Below are 14,954 nucleotides of genomic sequence, written 5' to 3'. Positions count from 1 at the left end.
AATGCACACAAAATTTCCATCATTCATTCTGCACCACTTCATTGTCCGCAGTTGCCTGTGCCTCGTCCTGTACCTCACCTTCCACGGCGCTATAGGCTCTGCGTACGTCTGTCAAATGTACCCAATATCGTAGGCCCTTCACCTTTACTGCTGTGGGTGTACAAAACACTACTTCGTAAGGGCCATGGAAACGTGGCGCATTCCACCTTCGCACAAAACTTCTGACATATATGTGGTCACCAGGCATTAGTTGTAATGGGTTTTCAGGCAGTCTCTCTGTTTCTGTTGTGTTCCCCTCCTCTCTTGTAGAGGGGGGGGCTAGTTGCTTTGCAATTACGCGCGCTGCCCGTGTCAGTTTTTTCAAATACTCTGTGAACTCCTCCCCCAGTAACGCTGCACTTCTGTGTGCATCAGAACGTTCACGGAGAGGCGAATGCGCTGTGTGCATTCTCCTTCCCGTGACGATCTCATGCGGGGACAAATGGTGGTCTTTGCTGGGCTGGTTTTGTAACTCGAACAGGGCCAAGGGCAGGCAGTACATCCAGGTCTTTTTAAGGGAAAAACACAGTTTTGACAATCTGCTTTTTAACAGACCGTTCATCTTTTCCACTACGCCATTACTTTGAGGATGATAAATCGAACATAATTTGTGCTTTATTCCCAATAGCGTAGTCACTTCCTTGAATAGTTCATTAACAAAATGTGTGCCGTTGTCTGAGCGAATAACGTCGCAAATCCCCCAGCGCGGGAACACTTCCCGCACTAGGAACTTCGCGGCGCCCTTCGCGTCTGGGCGCGCACAGGGGCCTGCCTCCACCCACCTCGAAAATGGACATACAACCACAATCATGTAGCGAGCCCCGTTACATCTTTCTCCCATGTCTACATAATCAATGTGGAGCTCCCTGAATGGACCATTTGGTTTTGGTATCGTTCCTCTCAGTGTGCGCAATGTCATACCTGAGTTGTAAATTTGACATGTCGTGCATTCTAAAGCCAGCCTGGTGATGTGTTCATGGAGGCAAGGTGCAAACCAATCTTCTTGTATGTCTGCCATTATGTGTTGCTTTGCATTATGTGCAGGAAAGTGTAGTTGTTGAAATGCTATTTCTAACAGTTTAACTGGCATTACCGCTTTTCCTGAGCTTTTTTGTCGCCACAATAAATCAGTCGGCGATTTGCTGCATCCCCTCTTAGTCCACAGCAATTTTTCTTCTGCACTAGCTCCCTCTTGCAGCTCTATTATTTCCTGCGTGGGCATCATGTTGTATCCTGTGGGGACCTCTTGGCTTGCTGTGTGGTGCAACATGTACTCTCCTACTGCACCTTTCTGTAAATACGAAGCTTCTTTGGCAGCGGCGTCTGCTGCCGCGTTCCCCAAAGATATAAAATCTGTATTTGTGGTGTGGGCTTGGCATTTTACGATGGCCACTGCCGTGGGCTCTTGCAGGGCCTCAATCAGTTCTTTTAATAATTCTGCATGTTGAACTGGTGTTCCATCTGCTCGTCGAAACCCTCTCCGCCCCCACCGTGCCAACCCGCCGTGTACTGTTGTTGTCATGTATGCTGAGTCGGTATATATTGTCACTGCGCACCCCTTGGCGGCATGCAAGGCTTCTATTAGCGCTATTAGTTCTGCTGCTTGGGCTCAATAGTGTGATGGGAGGCGGTGTTGCACTAGTGTCTCGTATTCATCTTCTTCTAATCGTACAACTGCCATACCCACATGTTTCTCTCCTGTCTCCATGTCTATTGATGCTGACCCGTCCACGAAATACACCTCTCCCTCGTTCAGGGCATTCTCAGAAATTACTTGATCCTGACCTTCGTCACCTGTGTATGTAGCGCAATTGTGGTTCTGCATGTCCTCTACGGTGCACGCCTCTGTGATGAATGTGGCCGGGTTCACTGTTTTACATCTTACTATATGGATGTTTGCGCTGGACAGTATTATTTCATATGCTGTGGCTCGTTGTGTCGTCAATGTGCTCTTTGATCGCTCTAATATTGCAAATAGTGAGTGTTCCACAAACAGTGTCACAGGACAGCCCATCACTATTGTGGCACTTTTCTCAATTGCGAACGCGGCTGCAGCTAGGGATTGCTCGCACGCGAAATGACCTTGCATAACTGCGTCTAGGGTGCCACTATAGTAAGCCAGTGGTTTGTGCCCTAACGATGTCTTTTGTGTCAGTACTGCTGTCATCAGTGTTCCTTTGCAGTGTGAAAATAGGAAGAATTCGTGCCCATAATCTGGGTTTGCCAGTACTGGAGCACTTGATATCAGTTCCTTTAGTGAGTTAAATGCTGTGTTCATCTCTCCTGTCCATTCTATGTGTTTGTTGTCCTGCTGTGCCTCTTTTAGAGCCTGTAACAAGGGCCTTGTGTATGCTGCGTAATCCAATATCCATGCTCGGCAATAGTTGCACATACCCAGAAATTTCTGCATCTCTTTTACTGTTTTGGGTACCCCCACTGCTCTAATCGCCTGTGCCCGGTCTGGTATGATCCGCTTTCCATCCTTTGATATCAACTGTCCCAAGTATAGAACCTCTGTTAGACAGTATTGTAACTTCCCCTTGTCCACCTTGTACCCTTTATTGGCCAATAATGTCAGGAGTGTTATTGAGTCCTTTCTGCACTCTTCCTCAGTTTGTGCACAAATCAATAAATCATCAACATATTTAATCACTGTGCTTTCTACAGACAAATTCCCCAGATCTTCGTGTAGTACCCTGTTGAATATGCTTGGGCTCTCGCAATATCCTTGTGGTAGTCTGCAGTGTTCGAACCTCCTCCCCCCTAGTGTAAACGCTGTTAAGTACCTGCTCTCCTCTGCTAAGGGAATCGAGAAGAATGCATTTTTTAAGTCAATTACTGTGAAGTGAGATGCCGTTTTCGGAATGTTGCACAGTATTGTTGCCGGGTTCGGGACTAAAGGGAACTCCTTCTGAATCACATCATTGAGTGGGCGCAAATCTTGTATCATCCTCCATGAACCTCCCTTCGCCTTTTTAATCGGGTAAATGCATGTGTTGCATGGGGAGTTTGAGGGCACTATTATTCCTTGTGCTATCAGTGCATCTAGTGTCTCTCTGATCCCTTCTTCTGCTTCGCGTGACAATGGATATTGTTTTACCCGGGGTAGAATTGCTCCCGGCTTCAGTTTTATTACCACAGGCTGAACCTCATGTAATAACCCCACATCATGGGGGCCATTTGTCCATATGTTAGTGGGTACTAACCTCATGTCGTCATCAAAAAAGGCATGTGGTGCTTCTACTACTGCCATCAATTCAACTTTAGTTTTTCTGGCTGTAACTACAATGTCACACGGCATTGCCAGTTCCATCACTATTTCGCCATCTGTCTCAGTGTCAGAGAATAGCTCCTCGTCCGAGAGCTCCCTCAGTGGGATATTTGCATTTATACACAGTACTGTCCGCCACTCACATCCTTCCATGTCAACGCCAATCACACATATCCTGTTTGCTGACACGTGTACTGCGTGTAAATCCAACGATAACACTGACCCGGGAGCAGTGTCGGGGCTTGCTATGGGGCGGAAGAGGAACTCGGCTGGAATCCTCCAATCCATCCTTTTTAGTTCTGGTACTATGAGAGCCAATGTTCTCATGCCCTCAACAAACATCTCCTCGTTTCTTGGTAACCCTCTGATCTCTTGCATGATTGTGTGGCCGTGTATTACTGCTAATATGCGGAGGGGGCATATTCCTGGCGTCGAACATACGATACCGCTCCCTGTGAATGATATTGTCATATTTAGTTTGCTTAAGAGATCTCTCCCCAGCAAATTAATGGGAGAGTGTTCATAGTACAGTAAGGGTGCTTTCACTGTTTTGCCCCCCACTGTCACATCCAATGCCTCTGTGTAAGGAACTTCAATTACAGCCCCAGAGAACCCCTGCGTCTCTAACGTTCTATTAGATAACGGGAACCGGCCCTCTCTAATGCATGATTTCTCCGCTCCCGAATCCACCATGAATATGAACTGCTTGTCTCCTATCTGCGCCCCTATCAATGGTTCCTCTGATGCATTGTGGGTCGTAGATAGTACTGGACACGCAAGTGCTCTCTGTGGGCTGTCCTATGCGGGGTGTCTCATTGCTCCCCCTTGATCAAAAATGTTCCCCGAAACTACTGACACCCCGCTGTAAGGTGCGGGAGCAGGAGCTCCGTTCGCTACTGTGGCGAAAGTGTTACCTGGCGTGTATTGCACATTGTCATTGTTCTGTGGATGATTTTGTGTTCTGTACTGATGTCCGTGTAGTTGTGTGTTTCTTTGTCCTACATTTTCCGGTTGTTGGTATTGTCCCATGGGGAGGCCATAGGGGCTTCCTGGGTGGGGGTGACCGTACTGTTCTATCTCCTGGAACCCGTTGTTTTGTCTGCTCCTGCACTCTCTTGAGTAGTGCCCCCATCTCCCACAATTCCAGCAGCTCCCCTGTGGACCTCTGGGACCCTGCCACCCATTTCCTCCCATTCCTCCATACCCTTGTCCTCCTCTTCGGCCCCTGTACCCACCTCTTCCCCCTCTTGGGGCCCACTCTTGCCACGTTGGACCTCCGTTCTGCTCCTGCTCAGCCCACTGTCGTTGTCCTTGTCCTGCCCAATTTGCTGCTATTCTTCCTTGTATTGCTATTTGCCCCTCCTCTCCTTCTTCTCCCTCCCTCATGAGTGGGAGCCCTGCTACCGCTGCTGCAACCTTCACCAGTTTTGATTGTACCAACTTTGCCTCGTCTGCCAACCTTCTCTGTGCTACTTCCTTCTCTCTCTCTTTGATCCTTTTGCAATGGTGCACTATTATACTTTGGATCTCTGGCCACCCCTTTGCCTCAACGCCCGCTATTTTATCGAGTGCCTTCTGCACCTCTTTTGGGAGCCCTCTCTTAATGATGAAATAGAATAGAGATGTGGATTGGTGCCAGGGCGTGCCCGTTTCCGCTCTCCACATCTCCTGCACCCGGAGAATGTAATCCATAGCATCTTCCCCGTCATTCATTGTACATTGCATCACTGACTGTAAGTCAGGGGTATCTGGGAATGTCTCCCTCAGTGCGTCCCACACCCTTGCTCGCACTGTATTAAAGGAAGCCCCATCATGGCGATCACAGTCCAACGTCACTGCCGGGAAACCAGCCTTAGCCCATACTCTGTCCGCTTGATCTCCTACTGCTGTTACTAGTAGGCTTTTCACATCGCCTACTGCCAACGGTATGCCGGCGGTATGTTTCTCAAATGCATATATCCACTTGCTCGCCCCTCCTGACAGCTGGGGCAATAATTTCATTAAATTAGCCTTATCCATCTGAGCCCATGGTATATAGTTTGGTCTTCCCCCCCCCCTGTGTATCAATGGAAGTTGTAGCTTCCCTTTTGAGGTTGCACCCTCCCTTTCCTTAGTCGCTGCGGACTCTAACGACGCCATCTTCCCCACCCTATTTCTTAGTCGTCCCATCCATTCGTCGTCTATAGTCCCTAGCGAACATGCACCGTCCACCTCCTCGCTTTCCCCCCCTACTGCCATACTCAACCTATCACTCTCATCCAATCCTCCTCTGACATCACATAACAAGTCCTCTCTGATCCCTCTCTCTCGTGATACATCACCAATGCTCCCTTCTACTGCTCCTATCTCTATTATTCGCGTCGGCTCTTCCTCAATTCTGAACAGTATTTCTCCCTTTTTCCATCCTTCCTCGATGTGCCTACTTTCACTCGACGCTCTAGACGTGCGTCCCGATTGTATAGGGGTGCACGCCGTGCGCTCACATATGTCTTTTATTCTTGAGAGTTCATCCCTTGCCACAGTAAGCCTTGACTCTAAGTCACTTGTTAGCTTCTCTATATCCACTCTCTGTGTACTTCCCTGGGCGCGCTCTCTGGTGTTTTCGTATGGTGGGGGGGCTGTTGGTCTTTGTAGTGTACCAGTTGTGGGGGGAGGCACATAAGTAGGGTCGCTATATCCTGCTGCGGGGGCTGGTTTAGGTAATATCGGGTACAAACTAATCACCTCTGTAGGTTGTTCCGTACTTAGCTGTTCCTTTTCCTCTCTTGGAATCATCAGTGGATTATCTGTGGTGGGAGGGAGATCACTATTTGGTGCCGGAGCTTTGGGTGGTGGTACTTCCTCAAACAATCTCCAGAGGTCTAATATCTCCTTCCTATTTTGCCACTGCTTCCCCTTATACTTGAGGCTGATGCATGCTCGTACCATATCAAGAACGCTTTTGTCAAAAGACCCTCCCTCGGGCCAAATCTGGGGCAGACCCTCCCCTTTCAATTCTGTCACCCATTGATCGTGATATTTATTTATTCGTTCAGCGTATCCCGGTAAGCTTTTACAAATATGTGACAGGGGAGTTTCGGCCCCCATATTCTAAATCTCTAACACAGTCGTGTCCGCCTTTTTTACTTTTAGTTAGGTGTAGATATGTATATGTATACCTGTATGGCACAGACAAGGGCGGACCTCTCAAAAATTATCACCCAGTTTTATTCACTGCGCAAGTCCTTTCTCACTTACCATAGCTCATCTCCTTCTCATTCCCATACACTCTCATGTGATTTCACTCGCAACTGATCAAATACCAGTTTTGGTCAACACTCTCTGGCGCCACCTCGCGGTCAACCGTTCGTCTCCAACACTCACACGGTGCGCGCACCCTTCACAATGCTTTTCCGCTCACACCTCGTCTCCTTTTTTTTTTTTTTTTTTTTTTTTTTCTCTTCCTCCCTTTCCTCCCTGGCCAGCTGTCCCTGTTTTTCTGCTAAGGTTGCTATGTTCACGTCTGTACGTGCCACTACTTAATCCCCACTCCTACAAATGTGCTCCCTATTTTATAGTTCTTCTACAAGTATATTCACCTTATACCCTTTTCGCTTTCTCCCCCTGCCCCGAGGAATGGAAAAAAGAAATAGAGAGAGTAGCAATCACTAAAAAATATTCCCGGTGTCTCCCTTTGCCAGACACCAATAACTTATTTCTTACTTCTTCATATATTCCCAGTACTAGTTTAGATAGCACTATGCGGCGCCGCCTTCCACCCCCTTTCGGAGCTAGGTTTCCGTCACTTCTACCACTTCACTTATTTCTTACTCCTAATGGCCATATGCAAAGAAAAGATAAAGAAAGTTTCAAGACCTGTCTTTAGTAGACCCCCGTTATTCTTCTCCTCTACCTGTCCCCGTTCCTCTGTTCACAATTTCCCCTCCCTTCCCCTTTACGATCGCTCGCACTCAGTACTCACGTGCCCGTCTTGAACCGATAGTCTCCGAAACTGGGTCCGTCCAGGCGGTGTCACCGGTAACTCAACGGTCAGCCCCTGGCTCCGGCGAGCGGCACTCAAAGGGGATTTTTTTCCAATCGGGATCCCGTACCCTTTCTCATTGAGTGCGCACTTCTTATTGTGCCAGTCGCCGTTGGCGGGCAGCCTCCCGGAGCCGGCTCACCGTGCGTATCCCTTCTCGACCGGAGATTCTCGTGCTACAAGGGGGTCGTTAAAAGGGAGTTAGGAAAAATAATTTGGAGATATCACGCTATCGGGGTCACCACTGAAAGGAAGCGCCCCCAATTTCAGCACGATCCTCCCCGCAATGAGAGACAATAAGGGACTCTCCCGTAGTGGGAATAAGACCAAGACAGAGTGCGGGTGAGCGTAAGTAGGAGTTTATCCAAAGATTAGGGCATGCAAAGAACTCTGCAACCTCCGAGAGCGCTCTGTCTGACAATAGCAAAGACAGGCGTATTTCTAATACAAAAAACGTCATCAGAACCTACATACTATAGGGGGCACAAGTTAATTGGGATTGGGTGGCGTCGACTAACTATAGGTGTTGCTGCAGCGTGGTTGGTCTTGGCGTGAAGACGTCACTGGTCAGCCTCGTGGGTTGGGTTGGGCCTGGCAGGCCAGCTTGAGGTCATCCGAGCGGTGTTGGTATGCTGGGGCAGCCTGTGACAAAGATGAATACCTTTCCTGACTCGTTTGCCCTAGGCCATGCACACTGCAGTTATTCAAGAAACGACATCTAAGTTCATCAATAAATCGCTCAGCAGTTTGTCTTATAAAATAAACGCAACACATGAGGAATGCACCTCGAGAGAGGTCCGGTGGTTGTCGGTTGGGGTGAGATTTACCTGTGTCCTATTGACCGGTATTTTAGGTCGAGGGGCTGGGCTCTGGGGCCTGAGCCGAATGATACATGTCTGTCTGCCGCGTTAGAAGTTATTATATAAATGGGTCTCTGTGTCTTGTCCCAGTGATGGGGGTTGTCTTTGCACGGGGTCATGATTCTTGGGGTGGTCTAGGGGGAGGGTTGTGGAATTTACGAGAGGGTGCTGGTAGATCAGTGGATCCAAACGTGGGTTTATTACCGTGCTGTAAATAACACAGGTGGCGGGCTGTGGCCTTGGGTGCGGTACCGGGGCCTCTGACTCTCTGAAGCGGCTCCAGCTTGGTTGGGGGAGGTGAGGGAGCGCGGCACAGGCCTTAGCTTCCTTATCTGGCAGGCTTGGTAGGGTGGGAGGGAGAATGGCCTTGCATATATTCACAAAGGTTTTTTTCCTCGTGCGTTGCTAACTTTTGAATGCAGCACTTTTATAATGTTCCGCCTTATTTTGATGTTATTTAAACACACATATATATATATTTCAATTTCGTTACACATTTCTTTAATACAGTCGGTCCGAGTACCTCTTTGTTACCTAACATTATATTTACTACATGGTGTGATTATTTTATGTACATTAAACGTTACACGAGGTAGTTCTAGGTTATGGCCTACAGAAATTGATGCTCGCTGCTTTAGGTGATTAAGAAAACATATATGAGTTCAGGTTTCTACATAAAACTGTAAGAACACTTATACAGGTAAAGGCTATACATTTGGTCGACATCTTTCTCTGTGGTTATAGCAGCACTAGTCCAGACCTGGGGTGGTATCATGTAACGTTGCATCTTTATAGTTCATTCACAGTTTACAGGATCTGTTTAAACAGAGGTAGTTCATTAATACCAATACTTGAATTATTTTCTACTTTCTTCAGCTAACAATGCTTCAGCTTGTTTTTTCATCACCCTGGCCTCGCGGACCAGGTCGTGCGGGGTGCAATATTACATGGTGAACGATGAAATGTTACAGTGTTAACATCTCGGGTTAGCTCATACCCGGCTTTCTCATGGGAACGCGCTCGCAGCGGATCTACCAGGGCTACTGCGGCGGCGGAGATGCATGAAAGGCCCTCCAAAGGTGGGGGCCTCGTTACAGTGTGCTGAACTCACGCCATGTTTGCTAAACAAGATGGCTTCTAGGCCTAACTGAATTTTGGTATATGCAGGGAACGGATATGTGTGGGCAATGTCGTCGGCGGGTGACCCCTCCTCCACCTGGGCCCGGGTGGCATGAGGGGACAGCCACCGAGTCATGGTCCTCACCTGGGGAGAAGGCTGCAGGTGAGGAGGGCCTCGCGGCCAGTCCTCCCCTACAAGACCTTGAAAGAATGGCTGACTGTTGAATAACAATCTCAAGTTCCCTAAGAACCAACAGGGCAAATACCTTCGAGGATGCATCAGTGACAGCTATGGGCCAGTAGTGCACAGCATCTATGGGGTCCCCTTTTTTAAAGATGGGAATTATGTGTGATTGTGCCCAAGATGCTGGAAAAGAATCGCACCTAAATATATGATCAAATTTGATCTTCAAGATTGAGGCCCACAATACGGGGTCATTCTTCAAAATCAAAGAAGGAATACCATCAGGGCTAGAAGCTCTCGATGGATTCAGTTTAGATATAACCCATCTGATGTCCTCCTCATTCCACATGAAAATACCTCGTATACAGGTGCCCACACATGGGTCTGTCACATCTAAGAACATTTTCGACAGTTTGTATTTAGCAGTGTAGAACATGAGACATGAATCCTCAGGTACTACAGATTCAATAGCACCTTGCAAATTACCTATAGTTTTATTGATAGTAGACCAGAAGGATACCATCTTATTGCCACAGAGATGTTTTAAAACTACACGATTTTGTCTATTATGCATGTCAATCCTTAGAGATTTTATATAATTCTTGTGCATCTGGCAGAAGGAGGCTTTACTTTTAGCATATTGTAATTTAGTAAGATCTTGTCTCTTTAAATCTCTAATATTCCTATTCTTCAATTTATTAGAGGCACCAACTCTGGCATCAAATTTATGTTTATAGAAACTTTCCAGAGCAGCCATGGTGTATCCGGCAGTCCTCTTCAAACAGAGCATAACCAACTCAGTCAAAGATGCCTCCCTCTCATAAGAATTCAAATGTGCGTTATGCAGAACACCTGAATGCTCAACCTCCTTCTTTAATGACCAAGTGAATCAATTAGTTAATTTTTGATTCCATTTCAACTATAACCCTGGTCGATCAAACATTAAAAGGGCAAGTGAAGGAATAATTTCATAGACTGATATCCCTATATCAACTTTGAAGTCCAAAATCAGATGATCACCAAAGCCTGGATCCCATAAATTGACCACTTCACAAACCCCTTTGAGTTTAGAAGAAATGTAAAAGTAATCAATTCTTGAGGAAAAGGTGCCTCTGTGCCATATATATTTGAGTTTAACAGAGCTTGATGCTACCTCCATCTGTTGAAGATCCCAATCAGAGAGGAACCGATCCCAAATGTGGCTCTTTTTTCACTGAGGGAAGTTGAGGAAAAAGACATGCTACTAGAGATATGCTTGGATCCCTTAAAACAATCACAATTAAAGTCACCCCCTAGAATAACAAAGTATCCAGGACATGCCGTCATTCATATTTCCAGTAGATCAGATAGATTTTGATGAAATTGTTCTAATACATGTTTGGCTGGATTCCAATAGAAATTTACAAGCAACAATGCCAATTTTTCCTCTAAGGATTTAGCAGAAACCGCCAAAAGACCATCAGATGAATGTACCAATTCAGTAGCTACCTGTAGGTTTATGTCAACTGCAATTGCCAGCCTACCACTAGGCCGTCGTAGATTAGTTCGTATTGCAGGTGTACTCTGGAGAACCCCGGCCGGCCCATAGAGCCGAGGTTTGCTCCAAAGTATTTTAAGACGAGATAGCTACACCCTTGAGATGGATGGGGGTGCAGATTTATTACTCCAACACCAATAGATAAGGACAACTCAATGGTTTGGCAAAGGGAGTCCGTTTAATGACAAGTACAAAAAACGAGGAGTCATAGAAATCAGCAGTGATGCGATAGTCCGTCTCGCTTCAACTCCAACAAACTTCATAAAAATCATAGTATTTATACTGAAAACTCATCACAATTGACGTATAACACTCAAAAGTTAATATGCAATTCTATTGGTTAGGAAAAGGTAACTTTAATATAGGTACTACATCTGTATATGGTAACCGAGGGAGGGGATTGGGTAAACACTGTCAGGACGTCTAAGCCCTTCCTTCAAAATGACTACTGTAGACGTCACTAAAAGTACAACGTCCCATTGGTTCTACTAACTATAGGACCCTAGATTATTTGGTCAATTGTGATTGGGTTGGCACCAACCCCAAGCATAAATTTCCACTTTGCTTAGCAGCACGCAGAATGGTCAGCCAGGTGCAGGGTGCCCCCTAGTTACCCGGCCTTCCTCCAATTAAGGTTACAATCAATCATCACTTCAGCAACTACGTGTCAATTATTTTACTGTGGTTGGCCTCGAAACTTCATCTTCTGTCTGGAAAAGTCCTGATATCTCTTCCTGGGCGGATGCCAAGCAGGGGTGTGAACCCATGCTTCTTCTCGCTCGGCTGGTCACTTGATTCCCACACCGTGAATTTGTCTTGTTTCTCTCAATTTGTGTATTTGATTCTTATTTAGCTCAGCCACCTGCCTACGCTTCCTTATCTCGACCTTTCAGAGACAGGATATTCTGTTCTTAAGCTTCAATTAGATGTAGCTACTGTTCGTTCCTTCTAGTGGTATGACCTTGGCCTTGGCTCTCTTGGCATGAGTTGCATCTGCTGAGTTTCGATTCAGCCGTCTCTTCTCGTTTTGCTAGAATATGAATCTCTGCTCATGCTGCCTTTAGTAACCTGGGTTGATTGTGCTTTTAGTGCAAAGTGGAATCGCACTTATAATACTGTGCTTCGTTTTGAGGTAGATTATTCTTCTACTTAGCATAGCAAGCCGTACTGTTTTCTTAGCCTTCTTGCGGTTCCAATCATATGTACAGGTGTTAGCTGGTTGAATATTTTAATCCTGTTTACAGCTTAAGCTTCTTGGTATTTCAACACTGTTCTCCCTTTTAGGTTCACGATATCCTTATTCATGGAGTTTCGTCTCTTTGTGTCATTCTCGGGTCGTTATTTCTTCTATATGTACGCCTGTCTGGGTCCCAGTGACATCACCATTCTTCTTCCATTAAGACCTTTTTGGTTTCTTCCGGGACTGTACTTAGGCGATCTTCATTTCGTCTCATTTGCTGGTAGGGTTTTCTTAATGGATACCTTACTGTCCATGGTTGTCTGGGTATCGGTACTTCAATAGGTGTTGCTTTTCTGATAGGTACTGGGCAGAGCCCTACTGTGGCTCTCTGCTGATTTATTTGCTCATCATACGTCACATATCTTGGTGTGAACGTTCCTAGTACTTCAAAATGGGCGACTGGAGTGCAGGTCTTATACGGGACCTCCTCTACACAGGACTGGTAAACGTCAAATAGCCTTTAAGATTAAAGGAAGAGCAGGTAATTGTCACTTGAAACAAAATTAACTGACATTTGGTTAAAGATTCAGGATTATAGAACCATCTATGGAGATTGCTCAACCCACATGCATTACATGAAAGAATACTATTGGGACGAAGGCTAGGGATGCAACACGCCCTGCTTAGTAGCGGAATAGGTTTTTAAAGCAGCCTCAATCCAAGACCAGTCCTGAGCTTCCTTTGCCAAACCTGACTGCTGAGCCATCATTGAGTTGACCAATAGAGAGGCAGAGTTACCTGCCTGCATATTCTTCTGTGCTACCGTAGGAGGTGGTGTACAGTTTGGTTAAAAAATCGTCCCATCTTCAATTGAATCAGTAGCATGCAGTTCATAACCCAAGGACTGTAAGTCACAGCGCTGCTCAAAGATAAGATTTGCAATTATCTCTGATTGGACGCAGCATAAGATGTTATTATTGTTGATTACAGTTAGGGTGATCCACTCAATATCATCTGAGTGGAGAGATCTTAATGCCAGAATTGATTTAAATAAGTCCAGCAGCTTTGTTCTATTTAGTCTGAATGAAACATTCCTTTTTAGATCAGTTCCCATCCCAGATATTTAGAACAATAACGCCCCTTATATGTCAATATCTGATATTTTGTTAGGGGGATTAGTTCAATTGTTACCGAAACTGCTGCATCCATCAAAGGGAGAGTAGTACTCGGCCCCACGCCTCCCAAGTCTGACCCAGTTAATGGAGGAGCTGGAGTGGAACAAACAGCTGCTTCAGTTGACATCGGTTTAGAGACCAAACCTTAAAGATTTTTTCAGTAATTGGAAAGAAGGCTTTCAGTTTAGTTTGAAGTGACCCAACTGATACTGTTTCTGGTAATGAAGATAAAAGCTCGGACTTAGCAAAACAATTGATGCATATTTGTGTAACTAGGGAATTGGTCTGGACGGCAGTCTTCAACATTGAAATCTTGTCTTCTATGGGAGGTTGCAAATATCTAGTTGGGAGTATTTAGCGGATGCCACCCCCTTGATCTTACCATCTTTCGTTAGCTCAATATTCATAGTATAACTAGGGGAGTTCAGATCTATGATAGCATCCTCCATAGACAGATTTCGTAAAGATTTAAGTGGGGAATTATGCCCATGTAATTTTGTTGACTGTATATTTTTCGTTTTTTTTAACCATTGTTTTTCTTAGAATTCCTATTTTCTTTTCTCCCAGCTGTATTCTCCTTATGCTGAATACTTTTGGAAAACAATACCACAGATGTAGATGGTTGGGATAACTCTGCTTGAGCCTTGTTTGAGGGTGCTAAAGCATCCATCTAAAAAATATCATTATCCTTCACCACACAGTCTACAAGAGGTGTCAGAGATTGCAAAATCAGAATGATTAACAATAAAATTCCCCTTAATTAATTGAGCAGAGATACCTCAATCTGTTCTAATCAGGAGACTATGCACATTCTTCTCCAGTAAAGATATTGGAGACTGCAATGTCACAGATTTCCTGATAGTGTGTGCAAGGGGGGTCTATGCCAAATTGAATTCTGATTTAATTGATCGAATGCCTGAATCCAACTCCTCATTGGACCCCTTTAATAAGTCAACATGATCATATTGATCACCCAAAACCTGCTACACAATAGGAGGTAAGTGTGATGATGGATGGCTCCTAACACTCTCAGATTCAGTGTGACAGTACACTGATTTACTATGCACGTTGTTGGGTGCACATTTCTCCTGGCTTTTGACCATATTATAGCCACAAGCCAAAATGAAACCCTCCAACAAGTGAATCTTTGCCTGTAGCTCCTTCAATGATACATTCAATTCACAACCCATTTACACAATTCATTTCCATGACTTTAGTAATTGAGGTGTGTCCTGATCTAAATCCAGTTTAACACTATGTTTGTTTCAATTTGTCAAATATATTGCATACTTAAATTTCTGCCAGCAGCAGAGTAGTGGGAAAATAAGTCACATAGGTTGTCTGGTGTGGGCTTTTTAAAGAAAGTCTGATGTTTGACTAATGTTTCCCCGACACAGTAGACTTTCAGAGATAATCTTAGCATACAACCATCAGTGCTCTAGCCATACTGATTTCTTGGTAATCACTGGCCTAGAATGGAGTCTAACTTTGCCCCAGCCGCATGGACCTTTCAAAGAATCAGGTGACACCTAGGACATCTGACAGGTGACATTGGCTTTCCAGGGCAG

General features: G+C 45.5%; 1 protein-coding gene across 1 annotated transcript in view; it reads left to right on the top strand.

Annotated features, from left to right (window-relative positions):
• Positions 1 to 14,954, top strand: part of DNAH12 (dynein axonemal heavy chain 12) — a 3,791,933-nt gene that overhangs the window by 2,695,130 nt on the left and 1,081,849 nt on the right. The gene's annotated exons all lie outside the window — the stretch shown is intronic.

This window comes from Ambystoma mexicanum, chromosome 2p (assembly GCF_040938575.1).
Source record: "Ambystoma mexicanum isolate Mex_15411 chromosome 2p, UKY_AmexF1_1, whole genome shotgun sequence".
Taxonomy (NCBI): domain Eukaryota; kingdom Metazoa; phylum Chordata; class Amphibia; order Caudata; family Ambystomatidae; genus Ambystoma; species Ambystoma mexicanum.
This window is presented reverse-complemented; position numbering and strand designations above follow the sequence as displayed.